The following is a 24226-nucleotide window of genomic DNA, read 5'->3' on the forward strand; positions in this document are numbered from 1 at the left end:
TGCACCACATGATCATCGCGCTCCCACAGCGGCATTGCCCACTCCAACGCCCTGCCCGACAGAAGGGATAAAATAAATCCCACTTTAGCCCATTCCATGGGAAAATGTGCAGCCAGGAGCTCTAGATGTATAGCACACTGACTCAAGAATCCCCGACACAGCTTACTGTCACCAGCAAACTTGTCTGGTAAAGGGAGGTGGGATAAAGTCGGGGCAGGGGTGGCAGTGGACAAACTGGCTGCAGCCACGCTAGCAGCCTGAACAGCGATTGCGGTGACATCCACAGCTGAGGTTGTGCGTTCAAGAGCCGCTAATCTGCCCTCCAGCGGCTGGATGTACCGTCCGCCATTACTAGCCAGACCCTGGCGCTAGTATACTGTTAGGGCTGGCGGAACGCACCAAGTAAATATGGAGATAGTATAGGTGTGTTCGAAGCCCGGGGTCCACCGTGCAGGAGTGGAACCTGCTGCTAGTAAATGGCGGCACTATATGGTGGTACTATGCCTGAATAGACACGGGTTCCATCACCCAGTCTGTATAACAGCGAACTCTGTTGCTTTACAGAGTCGCCAGGATTAAAGGTAACTCTGCGCTCTGTTAACCTCGCAGATGATCACAGCTCACTAACGGAGCAGGTAGCATACAGTGGTCATACAGTCAGCAACAGCATGCAAACAACTCCTCTACAGAGTTTGAGCACATGCTGACACAGACCACAAAGTAGCTAAGCTCATACACAAGAACATAAGTTGATACTAGCGCATGGCCATGCGGCCATGCGAACCTTTTATAGAGAAAGCTCTCCAGGATCTTCCTAGTCGTCCAATAGGATCTACTTCAGGACCTGAGCATGTGACCCCCGACCTCCAATGAGATGTCGTCTCTTCGGCATGCTCAGTGAAGGAAAAGCAGGACTTAGTCCCAGGAGCGTCTGCTCCCCGCTGGACAGTGCGGGTTACAATGGCTGAGCCTGGAAAATCAGCAGTAACCAAGCGCACAGTATCTGACTGAGCCAGACGCTGGGACCGACGTCTCCGCTGGGCAGGCTCCACTGTGGCTGAAGAAGAATGGGAGACCGCAGCGGAGGTGGTTCGAGATTCCCCCCTGTGAAGCGGCGGGAACTCGATACCTAACAACCACTCTACAACCTTTACCATTCACATCTGCTTTAGAGGAATGAAGGAACACCACAATCTCATCGACATAGACATCCACATCTTCCATCATCAGGCCTCCTCTTTTAGACCTTGATGGACTAATTAGCTCCCCTAAAAGAAAGGCCCCGAAGGATGCCAACGCAAAAGCTGCGCTAAACAGATCAATTTTCCATGCGGAAGAACATATACCTGACATGCGGAAGAACATATACCTGACAATTACCTACCAATCACTAATAATACTTCATATGAAACTGTCCGCCTACCATCCACAGCCTTCCGCCCCCTTTTCATGCCTCTAACCACTTGTCGCACTAAAAATGATTTGGTTTCGTCTGTAGCCCCTTTAACCTTAAAACCAAATGATAAACCCTCTAAAAACTTATCCAACTTTGACACAGACCAACCTGATTCCCAGCCATGATCCATTAACAACAATTTACTCTCATCCTCAAGATCCGCACTTAATGACGCCCTCCAAACCTCCCACATGCTCCAAGCTTGGCCATTCTGCTTCCAGGACCTGTCCGACAACAGGATTAACTGTGCTAACCCTAACATCCGCCACAATCCATAAATTGAATTTTAAACACAAAAACACCAAGTGCTGCAGTACTTTTACCACTGCCGGCGACACAGCGGATAACGTATTTATGGCCGTCACTGCACACGTATGCCCGCAAAGAAAACGGATCTTTCTGTTCTGTACCATTTTCCCCCACTGTGATAACGCTACGACTCTGGGAAACAACTGAAGTAAAATGCCGTTTGCCAATAAACCCAAATCTAACCATGCCCGAGGCCAATTCGCCACCATCCAATTACCTTGAAAGTAGAAACCAAAGCTGCGCTTTTCATCCACACTGATGAAAAAACCCAGAACATCGGCACCCACAACTGGCCGAATCCAAATAGAACGACCATTATACTCTTCCAGAAAACGTGCTCACATCCTTAAATCTTCTCTCATCTCTTTTTAAGTCTGATGAAATGCATAGGGGATTTCACCCCTGTCGTTGCCAAAGATAGTCGCCTACAAAAAGCACGCCCCATCGGCAAAATTCAGCTTGCCTAACAAAGACTGTAACTCCATCAGAGTTAATTTACGTGAACTCATCACTTTACCCACCTCTTCCTTCAAAGCCGTCACCTTTTCTTCAGGCAATCTACACTCCATCGCCAACATGTCAATCTCTATTCCTAAAAAACTCAATGAAACAACCGGCCCAACTGTCTTATCAGCCGCTAACGGAATACCAAACTTTTTTGTCCTTCTCTCCATTGTATACAGTAAAATTGAACAATCAGGTGCCTGAAGGTGCCTGAGCCGGACCAATAAATAAGAATTCATCAAGATAATGGATACAAGAATACAAACTAGATACGTTCTTAACTGTACACTTCAAAAATGTACTAAAGGTTTCGAAATAAGCACACAAAAGAAAACATCCCATAGGGAGACAACAATCCATGAAAAATCCCCCATCCCAAAAACAACCCAAGAAATGCATGCTCTCAAAATGCAGCTTCAGTGTCCGTTTTTGCTAACAATGCCCCTTTTCCGCATAACCTGACCCAATCCATGGCTGCATCAAATGACGTATACAAGACCGAACACAACTGGGGGTCGATCCCATAGTTTACCAGCGTCCCTTTTGGAAATGATAAATGATGGATAAGTCTGAACTTATTGGGCTCTTATTTTGGAACTACACTAAGTTGTGATACCCTCAAATTGCTGAGGGGAGCCACTGCGAACGGACCAGCCATCCTACCCAAGGTGACCTCCTTTTGTAACTTTTGTGAAACCATATCCAGAAACTGCAATGCTGACTTTAAATTATTTTTTGACAACCTAACTTCTTGTTCAACAAACAGAATTCTAAAACCCTCCTTAAAACCGTTCTTCAATAAAAATGCCGCTGCCATGTCAGGGTACCTATTTAGATATACCTCCTTCTCGTCCAGTCGCACTGGGGTCTCCCCTTTTTCAGTCTTATCTTCTGCCTTCTGCCTGCTCCCTCTAAAACATTTTGTGGCCCCATGTGTACCCCACAAACTGAACATTCATGTTTGAATTTACATTTTCCCCCAAATCTACAGTTTCCCTCATTGAATGCAAAACACAGTCCATTTTGCGTAGCCACTGAGTGTCCTGAACCTCCAGTGCCCCCTTGAAAAGGCTGACCACCTTTACCTACCATAGATGGAACCATCACCCTCATCCTCAAGGCTATATCCTTGTGATCCCACCTAATACTGGGCCGAACTGCCTTTCGGTGACGAAACTGTTCATCATATCTCAATGAGCCCTGACCCCCATAAACCCTGTAAGCCTCACTTATGGAGTCCATATAGCAAAAAAGACCAAAAAAACAATTTTCTGGGGTCTTCTCCCCAATTACGCTAGCCAGAATGGCGAACGCTTGTAACCAATTAGAGAAAGTTGTAGGGATTAATCGATACCTCCTCCTCTCCTCGTCTTCCTTCTTATAATTCTCCCTTCAAACCCTATTAAGATTAAAACGCTCTAATATTACCCAAGAAAAAATATCTATATATTCCCCTTTCCATATATTTTCTCTCACCTCTTGTTTTAAATGAGCTTCCAAAGGACCCTCAAAACATACATAAACTTCCCCCTTCACTGCGTCATTTAAATGTACCACATCTTCTTTCTCTTTTTCGCCACCCACCCCCACATTCTGGCTAGTACTAGCCGAGTCATCCACAACAGTAGGAGCCCCGGATGCCGTACCCCCGCCCGCCGAAGAGGGAGTACCACTAGTATCAATAACTAAATTACTCTAAGTTTCCCCAGTTCCAACAGGGCCCCTGACACCCATAAACGAACTTGAATCCCCCAACCATGCTGCTGACGGAGACACCCCCCCTTTGAACACCCCCAGACTCCAACAACATGGCTAAATCCCTAAGACCATGCAATATTAAACCTATGCGCCCATATTAAACCTCACTCCCCCAGAAAACGCCTCCCAACCCATACCCTCAAAGGAAGCTGAGCAGGGATTAAAAGGAAAAACATGTTCGCTCTCACCTGGTTGCCTGGGTGCTGTGAACCCACCAGCTGTAGATCCCGACTCCTGTTGAAGTTGTACTGCTCCAATCCTGGATCGATCCTCTGCTCCTTCCATGGTTTCAGGTTCTCCCTGTATGTCAGGCTGCCGAATCCAATCGGCTGATGTTGTAGCTGCCTTACAAGGGACCCATGAAGCCGTTGCTGTGCTGGCTGTAACTCCTGTCACACTGTGGTCTCCTAGGGATGATCCCCCTGGCGCCTGTGTCAGGTGTGCGGAACTGCTGACTGAGGCAGTCGATTGCTGCCCGCATCCCACATAGGATATATGAGCCGACCCCCCCCCCCCTTGGACCTGAGCTCCGCTGCTGCATTCCATCCTACGCTGCCGCTGGCAACACGCTGAAACTAGAGCTGGCCGGCTGCCACCCACTGTTTTCCCTACACTGAGGGGCTGCCCGATAAGGCCCCTGCCTCCGTTATTCCCACTTGCCTCTCTGTAGAGCAGGCCCTGCTGCCACGCAGGCACCCGCCGGCCCAGGTCTCGACATCCTCTGCTGTTCACTCACCGATGCGAGGGAGACCGACTGCTCCCCCCACTGCAGGCCCTGCTGTCTCGTCGGATTCCTCCTGGCCATCTGACGAGGCACCACCGGCCTGCAGCCTGCATCAGAAACCGCAGCATCCCCGGAGGGGCTCCTTACTCGGCGCCGGACCCGGGGGGTGGCATCTGGACTCAGGCACACCGGAGGCCTGGATCTCCGTGGCCATCTGCCATCTGATGGAGCCTGAGAAGCTCCCGCCGCTGACCCTTGCAGCAGGCTACTGATAGATGCCTGCAGCCATTCTGTTCCTTGTGTGCCTGCCGCATCCCTCAAGCGTTGGAGCAAGGCCTCAACCTCCATCTCCAAAAGGTACCACAAAGCTTTATAACCTAACCAGTGAGTACCTAAAATGGTTGCCCCACTAATATGGCTTCCCCTTTTTATACTGTCCCCTTAAACTCGCCTCTGCCCCCTCCCCCCGTGACCTCATCACTCCAACCTATCTCAAAATGCCATTAACCCCTTAATATCTTATCAACTGTATCCGCTCCTGTATTCCCACATCTCCTTGTCATGTTGGCCTCCCTTAAAGGGGCCGATGGCCCAGTACGGCCTCTCTGGACTGAGTGAAAATGGCAAAAGCCACAACATTTTTTTAACAACTTCGAGATGTGCACAAATTTTCTGACTTTTCAAAATGTAAAATGCCAGAATTCTAGCAAAAATACTTTGATGAATTATGGCATAAGTGTATTAGTGGATTCAGTACACAAATAAAACTAAAGTTTGTTAGGCATTTGCAATGTCTGTATATCAATCTTACATTATTATTATTAATATTATTATTATTATTATTATCATACATTTTTATAGCGCCATTTATTCCATGGTACTTTACATGTGAAAACGGGGCAAATACAGACAAATGCAATTAAACATGAGCAAGAGCAAAAAGCAAGGCACACAGGTACATAAGCAGGAAGGACACTGCCCGCGATGGCTCACAGTCTGCAGGGATGGGTGAGGATACACTAGGAGAGGGTAGAGCTGGTTGTGTGGTGGTTCACACATTATGTGTGACACTGTACACACTGGAGTGTTACTGCAAGGAGGCATGTGATTATAAAAATAAACAGGTTATGGCTGGCATCTCAGGTAGCATTTGTTGTGTGTAACACTTTACGGTATGACTGCTAAGAAGCAGATTTGAGTGAATAAGTTCAGAATCGATCACAGAATCTGAATTTGCCATATTTGTGCCATACTGGTACCAACATATTCGGTCATTTCTACTCCTATTGACTCCAATGACGCCGCTGATCATAATCGGAACCGAATGTTGAAAAATGTGCTCAACTCTACTAAGAAGACAATTTAAGTTTAGTATGTTTGAAATGGTTTCTTACCAGTTGCACCTTGGATGTGCACTACTCATGCGGAATGGTATGTGAGACCTTTGACTCTTTAACATGAAGATGGGCCACCACTCCGGGCCAGTGCTTTGTCTTTGCCCCCCAGGCTAAAATTTGCCAGCCAGCCCCTGAATGACTGTATATGTTAAACATCCTATATATACATTTACATATGAAAAAATTTAATTTTGATCTTCTTTTTTTTTTTCTGGTTTTTGGTTTCCTTAAAATAGGGAATTTCTGTTCTCTATATTGAAAATTTATAATTTCAAAATATTGTTCAAAAAATAATTTCAACATAGAGTTTTACAAGACAATGTCTTATTATAGGAAATCATCTGACCTCTCTGCATTTGTATTAAATCTTCAACATTAACTTTGGAACTGCAGTAACTATCTACATTAACATAATAATAGAGTGAAGATCATACTGGGGTTACTAGCACCAGCCATAATGAAAACCTGATTCTCATAATTAACAAAACTATTATAACCCCTTTAATGAGAGTACCTACATCTCTCATTAGAAACTATAGCTATTTACATATTGCTAGTAAGGAGCTTACAGCCCAATGCAAACGAACAACTATTTACATCATTAACACTATTTTAATTAAAACTATTAATTATATTTTTGGTAGCTAATTATCTCCCCTAGGTGATAATATTCTCTTACATTAGTTGAATTCTCGGTGCAGATTACAAAAGCTGGTCCTTTCAACTTCTATACACCAGCTGTGCTTTCCCCCACTTCTAGAATCTTGTCCCTGCCTCTCCTTCTGGAGCACCTCAATGATACATGTTTGAGGAGAAGATTTAGAAGTCTCCAAGCTCTGGAGCTTCTCCTTCTTCTGCCACAATGCTTAATGCTCTCCATCTGAGCCTTGAATTGATATAAGACTTATTCTTATTCTACTTTTGACTCTTTTTCCAGGATAGTGCAATAGCGAATCCATGCTGCCAGCTTCATCCCAGATACAAGAGTGTGGAGGCCAGACATCAGATAGAGACCTTCTTAAGCATTTAGTTGGTCATAACTCTTTCCGAATTCTTTTACAGGCAATTATCTCCATCAGTGGTAGGACACTGGTTTTATGCCAAAACTAATCATTTTTTTATTATTCATTTTTTTTACCTTTTATAGCGCCATTATATTCCTCAGCGCTTTACAGACATCATCATCGCTGTCCCTTCACAATCCAAGTTCCCTATCAGTATGTCTTTGGAGTGTGGTGGTAGAAAAGCAGAATACCTGGAGGAAATCGACATAAACACGGGGAGAACATACAAACTCCTTGCAGACATTGTCCTTCGTGGGACGTGAACCCTTTACCCCAGCACTGCAAAGCAACAGTGCTAACCACTGAGCCACCGTGCTACTTACAAGGTTTATAAATTAGGATTGTGATTCTTTTATTTAGGTGAATAAATGTGAAAATGAGAACTTACCAACTTAGCAGTTGTTTTTCTTGAAGGTAATGCCTCAGTCACATTTAGAAAGATTTACCTACGTTTTTCTCATTGCTCGGATGCATTTTTACAATATGTCAGCTGCTTCCTATTTGCAGACCCTGAATTTCTAAGACGCTGCTCTTTTAATAAATAATTCATATCTAAGTGTCTTCCTGTAACCACGTAAATGCCGGCTCATAAATCATCAGTGTTGTACCGATGCAGTGCTCCAAGTGTAAGGATTGTATGTGGTGGTGTAACTTGACGTTTGTGAGGGACCATGCGAAACCTGTAACAGGACCCAGAACCTACACAGGTCTTTAATAGTAATAATCTTTTCATATGGGGCAAAGAGACCCCTAGTCCCCAGGGTCTGTATGATTGAGACCCCTGCACGTATTTGGGTATGTGTATTATAAAGTCTACGTTTAGATTCAGTGGTGGACACTAACAGAAATGACCTCTCTGTAAGAACAATATATGGCTCATACTGTCCAATAGTTTTCTCTATGACAGAAGATGTTTGCGGTTTTGGAGGTCGCAGTGGCCCCATTACCTCTTTGGCCCACGAGCGGCTGCCCAGGTTGCACCAATGATATGTCTGCCCCTGTTTAGATGAATATATCTAGGGCTCTGGAACTGATTCTGCAGAAATGCGGCTGCAGTCCCCAGCACATGTCGATAGCTGTCTAGGATGTTTGATTGGTAAGATGTGAGTATGTTTAATGATCCTTGCTGGATTCCTCTCTGTGTCTGTTCAATAAAGCTGTGAGGGAAGCAGAAGGCCGGACACAAATCCAACGTAAGAGCGAAGGGAGGAGAGGAGAGGTTGATCTTGAGCTGCTTTGCTTATGAGGTGGCAGTGCTGGCTTCCCACAGTATATACACATACACTCACACAGAGTTGTTCCTAATCTCAGTGACTGAGCCCTCCCTACTGCTCCTCCTCCTGCTCTCTTCTTCCCCTTCACAATCAGCTGCCTGACAGGCTACCAGTCCTTCCACTTCACAACTACTCTGCCTTTCCAGGCTGGGAGGACTTGGCATGGAGACCCTTGGAATGAGGATTTTTACTAGGATCAACTAGAACTGCCAAGAAGCTGGAAAATACGCCTTACAGCACATCAGCGAAAAGAGCATTTAAAGGAGAACAGAGGGAGCCGATCAGAATCTGACATTCACAGTAAGGTATCTTGTCACCGCCAATGCAGATGTTGTTGTAACCTCTTCTCCTTTACTCAGTGTGTGACTTGTTGGAACAGATGGGGAGTTCTCGCCATGCCCACAGATGACCCCCATCCTGCGCTCAGGTGTGCTTCAGGTGCATGCTCCAGGCCTGCGGGAATATGTGGCAGGTGCCTACTTGGGGTGGTGCAGGGTCACTGGCGCTGTGGATGAGGAGGATCACTAGGCAGGTGGATGGCACTGTAGCTGCTGTCATTGGCATGTTCTGCAGTGCCAGTAACCTGATCTGTCATGTGCAGCGTGATCCCAGCTGAGCGTGTTTGTGTCTGTACTGCAGCATGTGAGCATGAGAAGGCTGCAGAGATCCCGGAAAAACCGCAGTCCTTTCTAACAAGGAATTGACCATGCGAGGGGTTTTGTTCTAGTAAATATTACTTGCTTCCCCATTTGATGGGCTGTAGCATGCTTTGCCAATCAGGGAATTATACTGAGCAAATTGCTTTGTTCTGCTAGTTTAAGCCTTGTGTGGGATGTGATGGAAAAGTAACTCACACACTGGAGCTGTCAGCAGCCCCATCCTTAGGGTCTCTGCTATAGTAATTGTGTGCCAGTCACCAAACCCCCCTAGTATACGGACTTGTTCTTCCGTATTCGTAATACACCTACATTCCCCAAACCGGTGCCGAACAACCAGCGGCAACGATCATGCCTACTCTACAAGTATTACTAGTTATGATGCATAGTAATAACTTCTATATTTAACAGCGTTCACTCCTACCTTACTCACTCATCAGCACAAATTCCCAAACCCAAGATGTTTATTACAGCTCATCACATTGACTAAAGCCCATTGTCTATAAGAACGTGTCCACAGTACGTCATTCTGTGCCAGAGCTGTCATTCTTTTGAAATGTAGACATTATTTGTACACAATGTATCCCTACAAATATATAAACAGCCTGTGTAAACTTTTACATGTGGTCTACTTCATAGATTACAGGGCTGGATCGAATGCACAATGTCAATTTTCTATTCATAAGATATAATAATAATAATAATCTTTATTTTTATATAGCTTTAACATAATCCGCAGCGCTTTACAGTTTTGCACACATTATCATGTGACAATTTCTTAAAAATTACAAAATATATTAAAGTGGAACTAACTGAGGATCATTTATTAATCATCTAAAATAAAGACAACAAGAACTGAGAAAAGATAGGCAGAAACTCAAGAATAGAATTGTGCAGTTTGAAAGTCACTTTTCTCTTATTTTCACCACCTCTTTCATGACTTGACTAATATTTTGTGCCAAAATTGTGACACACTTCATTAAAAAATGTGGCATTTTAGGACCTCAATTATCCCCGTATTTTTGTGGTTGCTGATTGTTTACACCAAATTTAGTGAAATTTTGTCCAAATGTGTTTTGCATTTCTGCCTTTCTGTGTGCTGGTTTATTGCATGACAAATTTGTATTAATTTACCGTCATTTATGTGGTGAACATCTTTATATGAATTTGGCCCACCATAACCTTTGACTTTGTTGTCCCAGTTTAGACCGAGAAATTTTTTTCCACCAACAATTAGCTCCAAACTTTATAAAATGTGATGAATTGTTAAAATCTGTTCAGCAAGGCCTATTTTTTATAGTGGAGAAAGAATAATTTGTTAGACGAAGAAATGCAATAAAAAAGGACATATATTAAAAAAAAACAAGTGGAAACCTAATAAAACACCCTCAGGGATGTACATTATTAGTAGTAGTATTGATGATATTAATGATCTGTCCTTAAGATAGGTCACCAATCACAGTTTGGTGCAAGTCTGATGCTTGGCTTCCCCATCAGTCACAAGTTTTCAGCTCCAGATCAGGCCAGATGTAAAAAGTGAACAGAACTGGAACAGCACCTCAGCCCTTTTTTAATTCAATGGGAGCAAAACTGGATTTTCTATCATTGAATTTTATTGTTGTAGTTGTTACAACAGATCCAAACCGGAGGTGAAAACTGCTGATCGGCGGGGTGCCGAGATGACCTATTCTAAGGATGGAATCCATATCATAAGCCTGGGAGACCCTGTTAGTCTCAGATGCTTTCAGTCCTCTGTATACATGGGACAGTGTGATCCACTGCTGGTGTAGGTGTGAGCTCTGGTCTATGAAAGCACAGGTAGGACTCGTGCCCAGAATGTCATGGTGTCATCCTCTTTGCCTTAGTGTGGAGACCCAAGAACGGCAAGGGGCTCATGTCACCCACCGGAATACTTGGGTGATGCCTGACTTGGGTGTAAATTATGCCATGCTTGCCTGATATAATGTCTTTGTACTTTGTACAGCTCCACATTGTGAATCAACAAATCAATAACATACTATATATTGGACGTCTTTTAAAATGCACTGTCTGGAGGAAATATTGTATGCCCCCTGCTGGGTGGGCTGTAAGGCTGTTGGTTTTAATGTTCTGCCAGATGACAATGGAGTGCACCCGAGAAGTATCTATTACACCCCCTCATTTAGGCTCTTTAATAACAGCTGGAACTGCAATAAAAATGCAATCTATACCTCCCTAATGTTAAGGATAAAGCTAAGTTCTCACAATGCAAAAACACAGCGGATTGTCCTCTGCATAGTCACTCGCAGACCTTCTGATGCATTTTATAGGACCAGCATGTGAGCAAGATTATAATAGTTCTCACGTACACACCACAAAATAGTTATAGGAGCTGCGGATTACACATCCACAATATGACAATTCATGCGGTGGTTGTATGTGCGAACTTCACCCTTTGCATAATGTCACTCTTTTCCCCACTCCTTCTTCTCAATGATATCAGCATTGAAGGGATTGTCCGGCCTTTGGCTACAAGTCTGCAGCCACTCTATGTGACCGTAGACTGTGAATCCTTCCATCGCGCGCCCTGCACACTGTGAGGATTCTCTGACACTGGGAGTATGACCGCGAATATTTGATTTGCATACATGTGGTCTGTGATCCTGTGCAGACTAGATGGGCGCAGCCTTGCGAAATGCAAGTGTATGGCGAGAGGCCGGACATGTCTAGTCGGAATGTGGCCTGAAGTTTGCAAATAATCTCATCCGAGTGCAGTCTGATGTACTTGGACAGGGTCAATGGAAAAGATGGAGAAATTAAGTTCTCTGTCTTCTCTGCACCTGTGCTGTGATTCTCTCATGCAAGAGAATTGGCTCACACTAAGGCCTGTCCCACACGTCCAGATAATTCCGGTACCGGAAAAATCGATACCGGAGTTATCTGTGTCCGTGTGTCCGTGAGCTCACGTTGCACATCAGTGTGGCACATGTGCAGCAGCCGTGTGCCGCCCTTGTGCCGACTGGGTACCACACGGACCATGCAGGAGACAGCGCTACAGTAAGTGCTGTCCCCTGCTTTGGGTGCTGAAGCCGCCATTCATTTCTTATCTCCAGCAGCGTTCGCTGGAGAGAAGGAATGAAAAATCATTATTTTTTGCGGTTGAAATAAAGTACCCTGTAACCAACCCCCTCCCACCCTCTGTGCGCCCGCCCGCTGGAAATAAAATATTCACCCAGCTCCCTCGATGTGTCCTCTCAGTGCCGCAGCTTGGGAGGTGGAGCTGCATATTCATCACTGTAATGAGCGGTACCACATGACCGCTCATACAGGACAAGCTGCGGCGCTGAGAGGACACATTGAGGGAGCTGGGTGAGTATTTTATTTCCAGCAGGCGGGCGCACAGGGGGTGGGAGGGGGTTGGTTACAGGGTACTTTATTTCAACCGCAAAAAACCCCCAAAAAACTGATTTTTCATTCCTTCTCTCCAGCGAACGCTGCTGGAAAGAAGAAATGAATGGCGGCTTCAGCACCACAAGCTGGGGGGACAGCGCTTACTGTAGCGCTGTCTCCTGCACGGCACATGGACGGCACACGGACAGCATCCGTGTGCGGTACGTGTTTTACATGGACCCATTGACTTTAATGGGTCCGTGTGATCCGTGCGCTCCCACGAACACTGACATGTCTCCGTGTTTTTCAAACGGACACATGGTCCATGAAAACACGCTGACATGTGCAGAGACACATTGATTTTAATGTGTCTACATGAGTCAGTGTCTCCGGTACGTGAGAAAACTGTCACCACACGTACCGGAGCCACTGACGTGTGAAACAGGCCTAAGGTGACGCTCGGATCAAACTCTGACTGTCATTACCATAATTGGCCCTATTCTCTCACATGAGAGAATATATATGCCAGTGTGAATGTACCCTAACACTCTATGAAAATCGGACTGCACTCTGATGGTATCCGAGGACTGTCAATTTTTTTCACCCATAGACTTGTTTTGCCAATTTCATTATGACACTTGGATCAAAATTGGAATATCTTTGAGAGTCTGTGTGAACAACTTGATCTGCAAATAACCACAGACATGTAAATGATTCCAATCACTATTATAAGTAGCACTTGTGCGCAGAAAAAGGACATATGAATGATCCCTTAATGATATTGCTGCGGTATCTCCCCTGGAAGCAGTATACACTCACCGGCCACTTTATTAGGTACACCATGCTAGTAACGGGTTGGACCCCTTTTGCCTTCAGAACTGCCTCAATTCTTCGTGGCATAGATTCAACAAGGTGCTGGAAGCATTCCTCAGAGATTTTGGTCCATATTGACATGATGGCATCACACAGTTGCCGCAGATTTGTCGGCTGCACATCCCAAAGATGCTCCATACAAGGCAGGATGGATCCATGCTTTCATGTTGTTTACGCCAAATTCTGACCCTACCATCCGAATGTCGCAGCAGAAATCGAGACTCATCAGACCAAGCAACGTTTTTCCAATCTTCTACTGTCCAATTTCGATGAGCTTGTACAAATTGTAGCCTCAGTTTCCTGTTCTTAGCTGAAAGGAGTGGTACCCGGTGTGGTCTTCTGCTGCTGTAGCCCATCTGCCTCAAAGTTCGACGCACTGTGCGTTCAGAGATGCTCTTAGGCCTACCTTGGTTGTAACGGGTGGCGATTTGAGTCACTGTTGCCTTTCTATCAGCTCGAACCAGTCTGCCCATTCTCCTCTGACCTCTGGCATCAACAAGGCATTTCCGCCCACAGAACTGCCGCTCACTGGATTTTTTTTCTTTTTCGGACCATTCTCTGTGAACCCTAGAGATGGTTGTGCGTGAAAATCCCAGTAGATCAGCAGTTTCTGAAATACTCAGACCAGCCCTTCTGGCACCAACAACCATGCCACGTTCAAAGGCACTCAAATCACCTTTCTTCCCCATACTGATGCTCGGTTTGAACTGCAGGAGATTGTCTTGACCATGTCTACATGCCTAAATGCACTGAGTTGCCGCCATGTGATTGGCTGATTAGAAATTAAGTGTTAACAAGAAGCTGGACAGGTGTACCTAATAATGTGGCCGGTGAGTGTATAGTGGAGGTGCTATGCTGGAACATAGATTAAGACAAAGAGCACTTGAAGTAGCGCTCACCTACCTATAAATGAGAGTTAGGAATAGGTTCATTTTTGTTATATTTGAATGCATAAAATGGATTTGGTATGCTCCTTAGTGAACATCCTCAGCCAGTCAGATTGTGTCTGGAAAATATTGACATGGTTATAATGAAGAGTGAGCTGCTGTAGTATATATGGCACTTTACATAAGACAATTGCTGAATGAGTGATCTGAGAGCCAACATTTACTAATTAAACTTTATTAGGCGATGTTCACACCAGTGTATACCAAAAATCATCCAATTTTCATCCGGAATCAAAGGCTGATTTTTCATCTGTAGTGTGATCCGTATGGCACAGGGGTGACAGAGACAGAACAGGGCCCCTGAGAAATAACAATATGTGGGCAGTCCAATGGATCATAACAACACACCTTTCATGTGCTGGTTTGGAGGTGTAAGGGACTGCCTGATTGCATGGGCCCCTGTGCGGCCCCAGAGGGTGCACCCATGGTATGTCCGCCCCTGCTAGGCACTTGTTTTTATATATCATCAGGGAGTTCCATTTACAAGACCAATTCTATCTATGAACAGCCCGAATGAATAACATTGGACCTAGTGCGGTCTTTGTCCTGTCCGTGTGAGGTCAGTTTGATCCAAGGACGGCACTTTGAGTGAAAACACAGTGGTGCTGATTTGATGGGTGACCGATTCCCTTCACCATTTTAGGCCGGGGCCACACAAGTGTATGTTCTCTCGTGCGAGAGAATTGGGCAAAATGACACTCGGCTCAAACTGTCAGAGCGTGAGCCAAGTGTCAGTGCCCTGTGCTCCGATTGTCACACATTAGAGAATCACAGCACAGGTGTGGAGAAGATGGATAAAGTAATTTCTCCATCCCCTCCACTACCGGTGAGTCGCCCGCCAGGGCCGTGGGGTACTCGGTACCGGGTCCGGTACTCACAGAGGGATGTCACGGTGGCGGCAACCTGGTCCATGGCCTTGGATGCCCATGTTAAAGGGAAAGTTCTTAAAGAGGTTTTTGAATAACGTTCGTATTCGTGACGGGGAATGGGGACCGACGCTGCTTAAAGGGGTCCGCTGGGGTGATGTTATGGCAGCCAGATAATATAACTTCCCACAGGTGAAGTAGGTCCCCAGGGCTCCCAGTGTGTAAGTGAAGGTGGTGAGTGGTGCAGTGAAGAACGAGGACACAAGTTTGCAGTCTCTTTACCTGGTTTACTGGAGACTTCAGGTATCCACAGTCCAGGGTACCAGATCACAGGGCAGGCAGGGTCCGGCCGGCTTGGAAGCAAATTCAGAGTCCCCTTTACCAGGTGGAGATGAAAGCCTTCCTACCAGCGCTTTGGTGTAGTCCCTTACTGCCTATGGCTTCTGGCAAGGTCCTCACAGGTCACTCGTCCTCCATGAAGATTAGGACACAAACCCATATGACAGGGGCTCGAGCCTTTTTACAGGGTCTCTATCATGATCCGGGCTCTATGTGTCACTGTGTCTCCTGGGTATTAGGGCAGACAGATTATGTGTAATCCAGCTGTCCTGACAGTTTCTGCTGTGCCTCCTAGAGTCCGACACAACCTCGGCTACCGGAATTTGCGCTCTGCAGTGAGGTAGCCCAGTCACAGCTATCCTCCCCAGTTGTCACTCTCCTGTGCTTTGCTCTCCTGCACGCTCTCTACATTCTGTTCTTTCCTTCTCAATTCTCTTTCCCCAAGAGCTGCACCAACTCTGCCTGCACGGCCCCTTCAGTCTCTCTGACACTCACTGTCTGACTGCTCTCTTCGTGTCCTCCTGGCAGACTCCTCCAGTCTGCTGTCTGGCTCTAACTACCTCTTTTTCCCTCCAGACCAGAATTTATATATAGGGGAGCCACCCATAAGCAGAATCAGACCTCCCCCTTCTGGCCTGGAGCGTGAACATGTTGCATGTTTGTGTTTACCTGATAGAAGAGATCTTCCCTTGCTTCCAAGCGTGACTTCACTCTGCCCATGAGGAAAGCAATGCCACTGTAACAACCAGGACCCTGGGATGTTACTCCGGCGTCTGCGGTAACCAGACTGCGCTCAGATGACATCCGAGTGCAGTCCGATGTTTCACACGCACCCATAGACTTTTATGGGTCCACGTGATACAAATATAAGAGCCAATCGCAGCATTCTGTAATTGTTCTCTCATGCTGAATCGGCATGAGCAAATAATCGCAGATCTGCACTGACCCATAGTATAACACTGGTCCGAGTGGTATTTGATAAAACATCAGTTAGCACTCGGCCGTGTTATACGCTCATGTGAGCCAGATCTTATAATGATTTTTCCTGTAGATTACTTTCAGTTTTCACTACTACCAGGAGAAATTCTAAATTCCTGTGTCACTTCTTTCTGTCTGGCTGCTTGAATATGTCGCTGCGTGTTATGTGCAGGAGGAGAAGTGCTCAGTAGCCACAGGCTGTGATTCATGTCACTAGCATGAAGAGAATTACACAAAAACTGGTTGTAAAGCTCGCCCCACTTTCCTGTCAGCCTGTTACGTAACTATACTCACATAATACGCAGTCTGTAAATTTTCAACCAGAAGTGCTGCAGTGAGGAATTCCTCATAAAGAAAGGTGCGACGGGGCCTGTGACTGAGGGAAACGCCTCGCTCTATGTGTTTACATGGGATTTAAAACACTTAAGTATTAGTGATGAGCGAGCATGCTCGTGTGCTAATAGAATATCCTCCGCAAGCTCTAATACTATGTCCCAGTCCCCGCAGCTGAATGTCTTGCGGCTGTTCGACAGCTGAATTACATGCAGAGATTACCTAACAAACAGGCAATCCCTGTATGTGTTGCTGCTTTCGTACGGCAACGAGACATTCAGCAGCGGGGAATCAGAAATAGTATTAGGCTACGTTCACACGATCCGTTTTTCACTGCGGATTTTTCCGGTCCTTTTTCGGGGAAATCCGCAGTGGAAAACGGCGGTGCTTCTCTCGGCGGATTTGTGTCCTTTTTCTTCTGCGGATTCCACTGCGGGTTTCCAACTGCAGTTTCCTATTGGTGCTGTTGGAAACCCGCAGCGGAATCCGCTGAAAGAATTGACATGGTACTTCTTTTTTCCGTTGGCAAATCCGCGCGGATTTTCCAGCGAAAAAAAGGATCGTCGGCACAGCGGGTTTTGTTTTCCATAGGGTAACATTGTACTGTACCCTGCATGGAAAACGGCTGCGGATCCGTAGCTGCAATTCCGCTACGGATCCGCAGCAAAAAACGGATCGTGTGAACGTAGCCTTAGAGGACGCTGAAGACACTCGGTTAGCACATGAGCATGCTCAGATAACACCTTATCTGAACATGTTCATTCATCATTATTAAGTATGTATCAGCTGGGACTATCCACCTCAGTATGGTCAGAGAGATAGTTCTGCTAGGTGGTGTGTGTTCCAGGATGAGTAGCGGTAATGTATGTACAATATATACAAAGGGGACTTTTTAGTCTTTTAATCCCAAAAACAGTAACCTAGTGGGTGCAGGTATAAGAGAGTGTTACAGCCAGTAGGTCAAGAGGAAGGCATTTTTTAACCCGCAGAAAACACCGTTATGATTATGACCATTAAAAGAAAACTTTTAAAAAAATGTTCCCCCCTCTGTAAGCAAATGGTAAGATGCATGCAGAGAGTGTAGTATACTGATCGCATGCCATGTTCTGCCGTTTTCAGCATCGCTATGGTCTACTCCAACATTTTGAGACCATATTTGTTGGCTGCCAAATGGCACAGTGTCTTATTGTGGAGCAGAGGTCACTTTCTCAATGTTAGCCTATGATAGAAGCTAGAGAAGCTCGTTCTGAGTCTCATAGACTTACATTGGGAACCTCCGCTTCACACAGCAGTCACTATGTGATCGGCAGAACGCAAATGCAGTCATGTAACAATAGACCGAACAGGAATGGCGCTGTAAATGGCAGAAAATGGTGACCGGTAAGTATTGCAATACATTCTCTGCATGCACAATACAATTTGCTAATAGATTGGAAGAAAACAGTAGCACTGGCTAATGGGTTTACACTGGCAGATTATTGCCTGCAATGTGTAGCATTTGAGATATAACAAGTCAGCTATTACTGGTTTAAATGGTGTTCATTACTTTTCAAAGCTTTATCAATGAGCCTAAGATACTTCCAAAACGCAAAAAAATGTACCCATCTACTGTGACTCTGCTGCGCTGCTGTCTTAGGCCAGGGTCACACTTGCGAGATTGATGCGAGAGACTAGTGTGAGTTTCTGACATCACACTCGCAAGTGTGACCCGGCCTTACTGTGTACCCCGCCAGGTGCCTGGATTCTTCTTCTGGTGTAGGCCATCATGTGACAGCAACAGTCAATTATTGGTCACTGAGCGGTTGTAAACCTGACTTTCTATCTGAGCGGAAGAAAACAGTGTTTCTTCTGACTTGGACAGAATGTCAAGACTGTATTCGATCAGCGGCCTCTGAATGGCTGCAGCCATCAAGTGATGCCCCCAACCTGAAGAGGAAGCCAGAAGGCCGGTATCAAGTTTTACAGGCAAAGTATGTGGCTACCTGACTGGATATTCCAGCGTACTGAGCACTTGTAACATCAGGACCAGGTCACACATGGGACTAGTGTCAGCTTCAGATTGAAGCCCGTAAGAGTGCCGTGCTTGTGCCCCACCGAGCGCCAACGTTATCATTGAGACAAGAACAGAAATACAAGTTTTACATTTACTGTAGAACAAAGATTTTCTCCACTTTAATTCCATTTTACACGTAATGTGGTTCAGTAGGGACAAGTCGGGCGATTACTTTTACATTACCATTCACTGATATTACACAGATAAACTGAGAACAATGATTTTTGAATTTTTACGTTTTTTTCTTGGTTACTCAATTTTTTTAATCAGGTAGCCAATTTTAACCAATGGACAGTAAATAAACCTAGTTTCTTAAAGCAACCAATCACAGTGCAGCTTTCATTTTTCCTAGAGAACCGTAAGCTAGGCACGTAATCTGATTGGATGCTAAGGCTTATGGGACAGTACTTTCTGTTAGTGATGATACATAAGGCCACATTTTTATGGCTCGCTGTGGATGATTTCAGGCTGTTTTGCAATTACCTCTATGAATGTTCAGTATTGTTTGGATCTATGTGATGCCTGATAAATGTAAATAGGTTTTATGGCCTGAAGGTTTACAGCCCATCTCCGAATGAAAACTGCCTGTAGAAACAATGATAGCACAACTGCAAGTATCCATGTTTCATTGAATTTTCAGTTTTTGTAATGAAAGTTTTTAAAAAAAAGAATGATTTTTTTCCAGCCTAAAACCCCACCACTGGAACCCCCAATGATTACCCAAACAGGGAAATTTCCCCCCTAATCTGCTATGGCCAAAAGATGTTGGAAAAATGTTGACCTCTATGTAAAGGTGTCTTGTTGATTGGTGGGCATCTGACTGCTGGGACTCTTACCGATCAGCAGAGCTGGGCACTTTTATCTCCTTTAGGGCTCATTTCCACTTGCAAGGAAAACGGACGAGTGCAATCCGATAAAAAATCGGATTGCACTCGGACCAATGTTATTCAATAGGTGTCTTTTCATTTGCAATTTTTTCTCAGCCGAAATCGGACTGAGAAAAAAATCGCAGCATGTTGCGTATTGCTGCGATTCTCGGACGAGACTCGCCAATGTAAGTCAATGGGTGCGTGAAAAAAACACATGGAATACAGACCATCCGTATTCCGTCCATTTTTTACGGATACCTTATCATTCTGTGGCATAGAACACTGTAAATGGTCCTGTAAATGACTGTATAAAATTAGTTGCAGAGAAAAAAAAACGGATGTCATACGGATGTAAAACGGATGGTGCGATTAAAAAATCGCATTGCACTCGCATTACACTCGCATGACAATCGCATACGCTACATCCGTTTTTTTCAGTCCAGATTACGGACCGTTTTTTCTCTCGCAAGTGACAATGAGCCCTTAAGGGGATGTCCAGCCTTGTTGGAAGTCACTCTGTGACTGCAGATTTATGAATCCTCAGTGTGCGAGCTGTGAGGATTCTCCGGTGCAGACTGTGATGTGATCACAAATATATGTTTGGCATACTTCCAGCCACATTGCGACTTAACATGTCCAGCCTCACTCGATTCCCTTGTATTGAGCAAGGCTGAGCATGTCTAGTTCTTTCATGACCGCATTCCAGCAGTTTTGGCACTTGCTCTTCCAGGGCTTGCGTCACATTATGTCATGCGATCCCTGTGGCCAATCAGCGACCACTTCACTGTCCCCCCTTCAGATAAATCAGACATGGAAGGGATATGGATTAAAGCAAACAACAACCCCAGCTCTTAATTCCTCCAGATGTCTAATTTGCCTGAAGGATGGGACAGTGAAGCAGCCGCTGACTGGCTGCAGGGATTGTGTGACTTAACAATATCATGCGACCCTAGGGGCACCAGTGCCGACACTGCTGGAACAGCACCGGTACTAAAGGGGAGTATAGGTGTTGTTATTTTATTAGCGGTATCCTTATGATGTAACCCATTTACATTACATATTATAATATTTTAGGGGGGACATAATTAATGGTAAAATATAATGGTTTAGGCCCACACAATCAGTGTAAATTTTTCCATAACCACCCAGGTTTAGTGAAGCTACGGCCGTCTAGCATCATAAACGACTCATTTTCCATGTGTTCTTGAAAGTGTTCATATCACTAAATGGACTACAGTGACATGTTTGTAAATGGATGATAACATTAAGATGTTCTTTTGGACTTAACACTGCCTTCTGCCCTCCTCCACCACCATAGCCCTTTTCTTACCCTGCTCTGTTTCAGCTCATACATTGTGAGGTTCCTGTCCATATAAGCCATTCTTGTTGTGTGTTGCTATAGCCTCCTAGTTATTTTTCTATGTATGTGTTTCTTTTATTTGCTGTACTGTTTGACAATCCTCATAGAAGGTAAATAAAGGTTTGGCTGCAGGTTATTGTTGACAGTAGATACATAATGAGAATGCTTATTGCCTCGTATCGAGGTGTCCACATTTTGTTGGTACTTTTCTCATTTCCTACCTAATGGCTGCATAAAATTAGAGGAAATCCTCCTAGTTCCACATCCACTCACATTGTTAACCTGGGTGCTGGGATCTCTTTGACATATTACTGGAGCAACTTGCTCCCTAACATGTGCACCACAGCATAATATGAATGTGTCCATTCTGGACAAGTAGGTGTAGAATGCAAGGAGAGAACGAGACTTAGGCTGTGGTCACGCTTGTGAATTCAGTGCAAGAAATTCGAGCGAGTCTCTCGCATTAAGTCCCGGCACTGCCGCCGGCACTTGGGACCGGAGTGTGTGGCTGCATGTATTCTATGTCGGCGGCTGTGCCGGGACTTGATGTGAGAGACTCGAGTTTCTCGCATTTAACTCGCAAGTGTGACCCCGGCCTTATGGATGTTATGGAAGCAAATGCACATGTTCTGTTCTTTCTGTAATTCTAATAGACTTTATAGGCATATCCATGTAATAGTCATTCAAGGTGTTGGGAAGTTTGGATGGCATCTCCTGAGGACATTGTAATGAAAGTAGAGATTGACACTCAGCATATTTTACAGATGTGAGAAATTAATTTAAGACCTCATTAAGACATCAGTTTTTCTTGCATGAGTTATATCCATATTTTTCACAGATATAACTTGTGCTTATAATATATAGTCTATGTAGCTGTTCACATGATGTCAGTATAGATTTGCGGAACCAGTGGTCATCACAAATCATGGAGACATGTCTGATCTTGATTAAATTCTCGGATTAAAGCCGCCAATACAATTCTATTGGTTTGTGAAAAAAATCTGACACTATTCGGATTTCATTCTGCTGCTGCTGATTTGGTAGAGAAACTTTCCCAAAAAATTTTTTTCATCCGAGAACAATTGATATATCTGTGACCGAACATTGATGGTAAAAACTGGCACACTGACCAAATTCTAATGAAATTCCGACAAGAAACCATGTCTTTATGTATGGGAAAAATCAGTCATCTAAATGAGCCATATCGGAAAACAACAGAATATTAAACAAAAAGAAAACTTTAAACCAGAGATAGAATTAATATAATATTTAAGGGGATTTAGCATCATTTCCATTATTTTATTCATTCCATCTCTCTCTTTCTGGGCACAGCAGTCAATGGGGTGGTCCTGCTTAGTGACTGACAGCCTTCCCTGTGTACGTGTACATTCCTTGACTGATAGGCCCAAGATGAGCAGTAATCTCAATGAATAAAGGCAAGTTTGTCCTCATAAAATCAAATTAGTATCCTTAGTAGATGCGACACCAGATTTTAGAAGGTCATTTCATAAGATAAAGATAGAAAAATACCCGCATCCAAAATACAGGACTAAATATATACATATATATATATATAGTTCTACGTAATTGAATAGAAGCATATAGACAAAAAAAAACATATCTTTAACAAGGTAGAAAATTTTATTGGTAACAAAAACAAAAAATACACATATTAATGAATTAAAATGTAGCCAATGGTGCCTGAAAGGAGCCAAACAGATCTTGGTGGCACCTCCCTGGGTAAACAGGTAGAAAGATAACAACTAAGTGGCATAAAATGGCAATGTTACATTAAGTGTCCGTATCAAAGACATGTGCATAGACCAAGAGGTTACTAGTCCATAGCATTAAGTTAAGCAATTTAAGTCATGTGACATATAAATAGAGATCCAACTAAGAATAGTAAGAAAACGCCAGAACTGCCAAAAGAAAGGTTTAAAGAAACCCCTAACAACACATGTGGAAACAAGCCCCCCTCCCCCGACGAAGGCATGCCGCCAAAACACGCGTAGGGGAAGTGGCACCACCATCTGGGTTTAGGTAAGTTGTAAACCCAGAGAGCAGTTTAGGCTGGACCCCCTTTGCAGTCTCCTGCTAATTAAAATCACCTGTGCCAAATGGGAGGAGCGCAAGTCCCGAAAAAAAGGACAGATCATGCAATATGCTAAAATAGAGAATGGACAGCACCTCCTAAATCATACACTGATATAATGCCGTAAGGCAAAAATAGATATATAACTGAACATAAAGTTTAAAATTGTGCTCAGACTGTATAAACCCACTGCCACGTCACGGTGAACCTCTCAGTGCCTCCTAATTTTGTTGCCTTAAAAGAGAGGCAGCGTTTCTTCATGTAATAGGTTCCCTATAAAACCATATTGTCCAATAATAGGGTACTTTATTTTGCCAAAACAATAAGCACTATCTGCAACAATTTTTTGACGGCCTATAAGAATATAGTCTTACAAATATTTGCATGATCATTTGGGGGCATAGCTCTCAAGTGATCCATTCTGTTGAAAGTATAGCTTGAATAGAAAGTGTTCCATGAGAGGCAAAAAACATCGAAGTAAGAGAGTCGAAGAGATGGCAACAATGGTTGTCACCCAACTTTTTCATAGTCAGACACAACCAAGTAAAGTGTGAGTAGAATTTTAACTAATGTAACAAAAGAGGACATGACATGTAACAGGAAGCCGTGAGGATGAAGAATAATTGTTATGCTGAGCATAATGAAAAGTTTTTTTATTTTCAAATTTTTTTTTTTAATGTAAAATAGGAATACTCCATAAATGGAAGCATTGTGGAAGATTGACCTATTATTCACCTCGCAGACTGGCACTGAAAGGAATGTAGACCCTGGTTGTCTTTCAGCAGACTGAGTGCTGTAATGTTTAGGAAAAATAAATGTATTAACTGCTATCAATGCGGAATATTAATTGGGCATTGGAGATGAAAGGACGTCTGTGGTGTAGACTCTGTAAAAGGAAACAACAGAGAGCTGTAAATTGATATCATTTGAATGTCTTTTGGCATGTAATCTGCCTTAGATCTTTCTATACCGTACGATCCATGACCATGCCTTATCCTCCCATAC

At 44.3% G+C, this 24226-nt stretch overlaps 1 protein-coding gene across 2 annotated transcripts in view; it reads left to right on the plus strand.

The window, feature by feature from the left end:
* The first annotated feature begins 8450 nt into the window (after positions 1-8450).
* The window catches only part of CCSER1 (coiled-coil serine rich protein 1), a 1470964-nt gene continuing 1455188 nt past the window's right edge, over positions 8451-24226 (plus strand). Inside the window, exon 1 of one of the 2 annotated variants that reach the window (XM_077277225.1) lies at positions 8451-8791. The gene's annotated coding sequence lies outside the window, so the exon portion shown is untranslated. The remainder of the gene's footprint in view (positions 8792-24226) is intronic. The other variant, XM_077277233.1, reaches the window with a different exon arrangement.

The sequence above is a fragment of the Ranitomeya variabilis genome, chromosome 1, assembly GCF_051348905.1.
Source record: "Ranitomeya variabilis isolate aRanVar5 chromosome 1, aRanVar5.hap1, whole genome shotgun sequence".
Classification (NCBI taxonomy): domain Eukaryota; kingdom Metazoa; phylum Chordata; class Amphibia; order Anura; family Dendrobatidae; genus Ranitomeya; species Ranitomeya variabilis.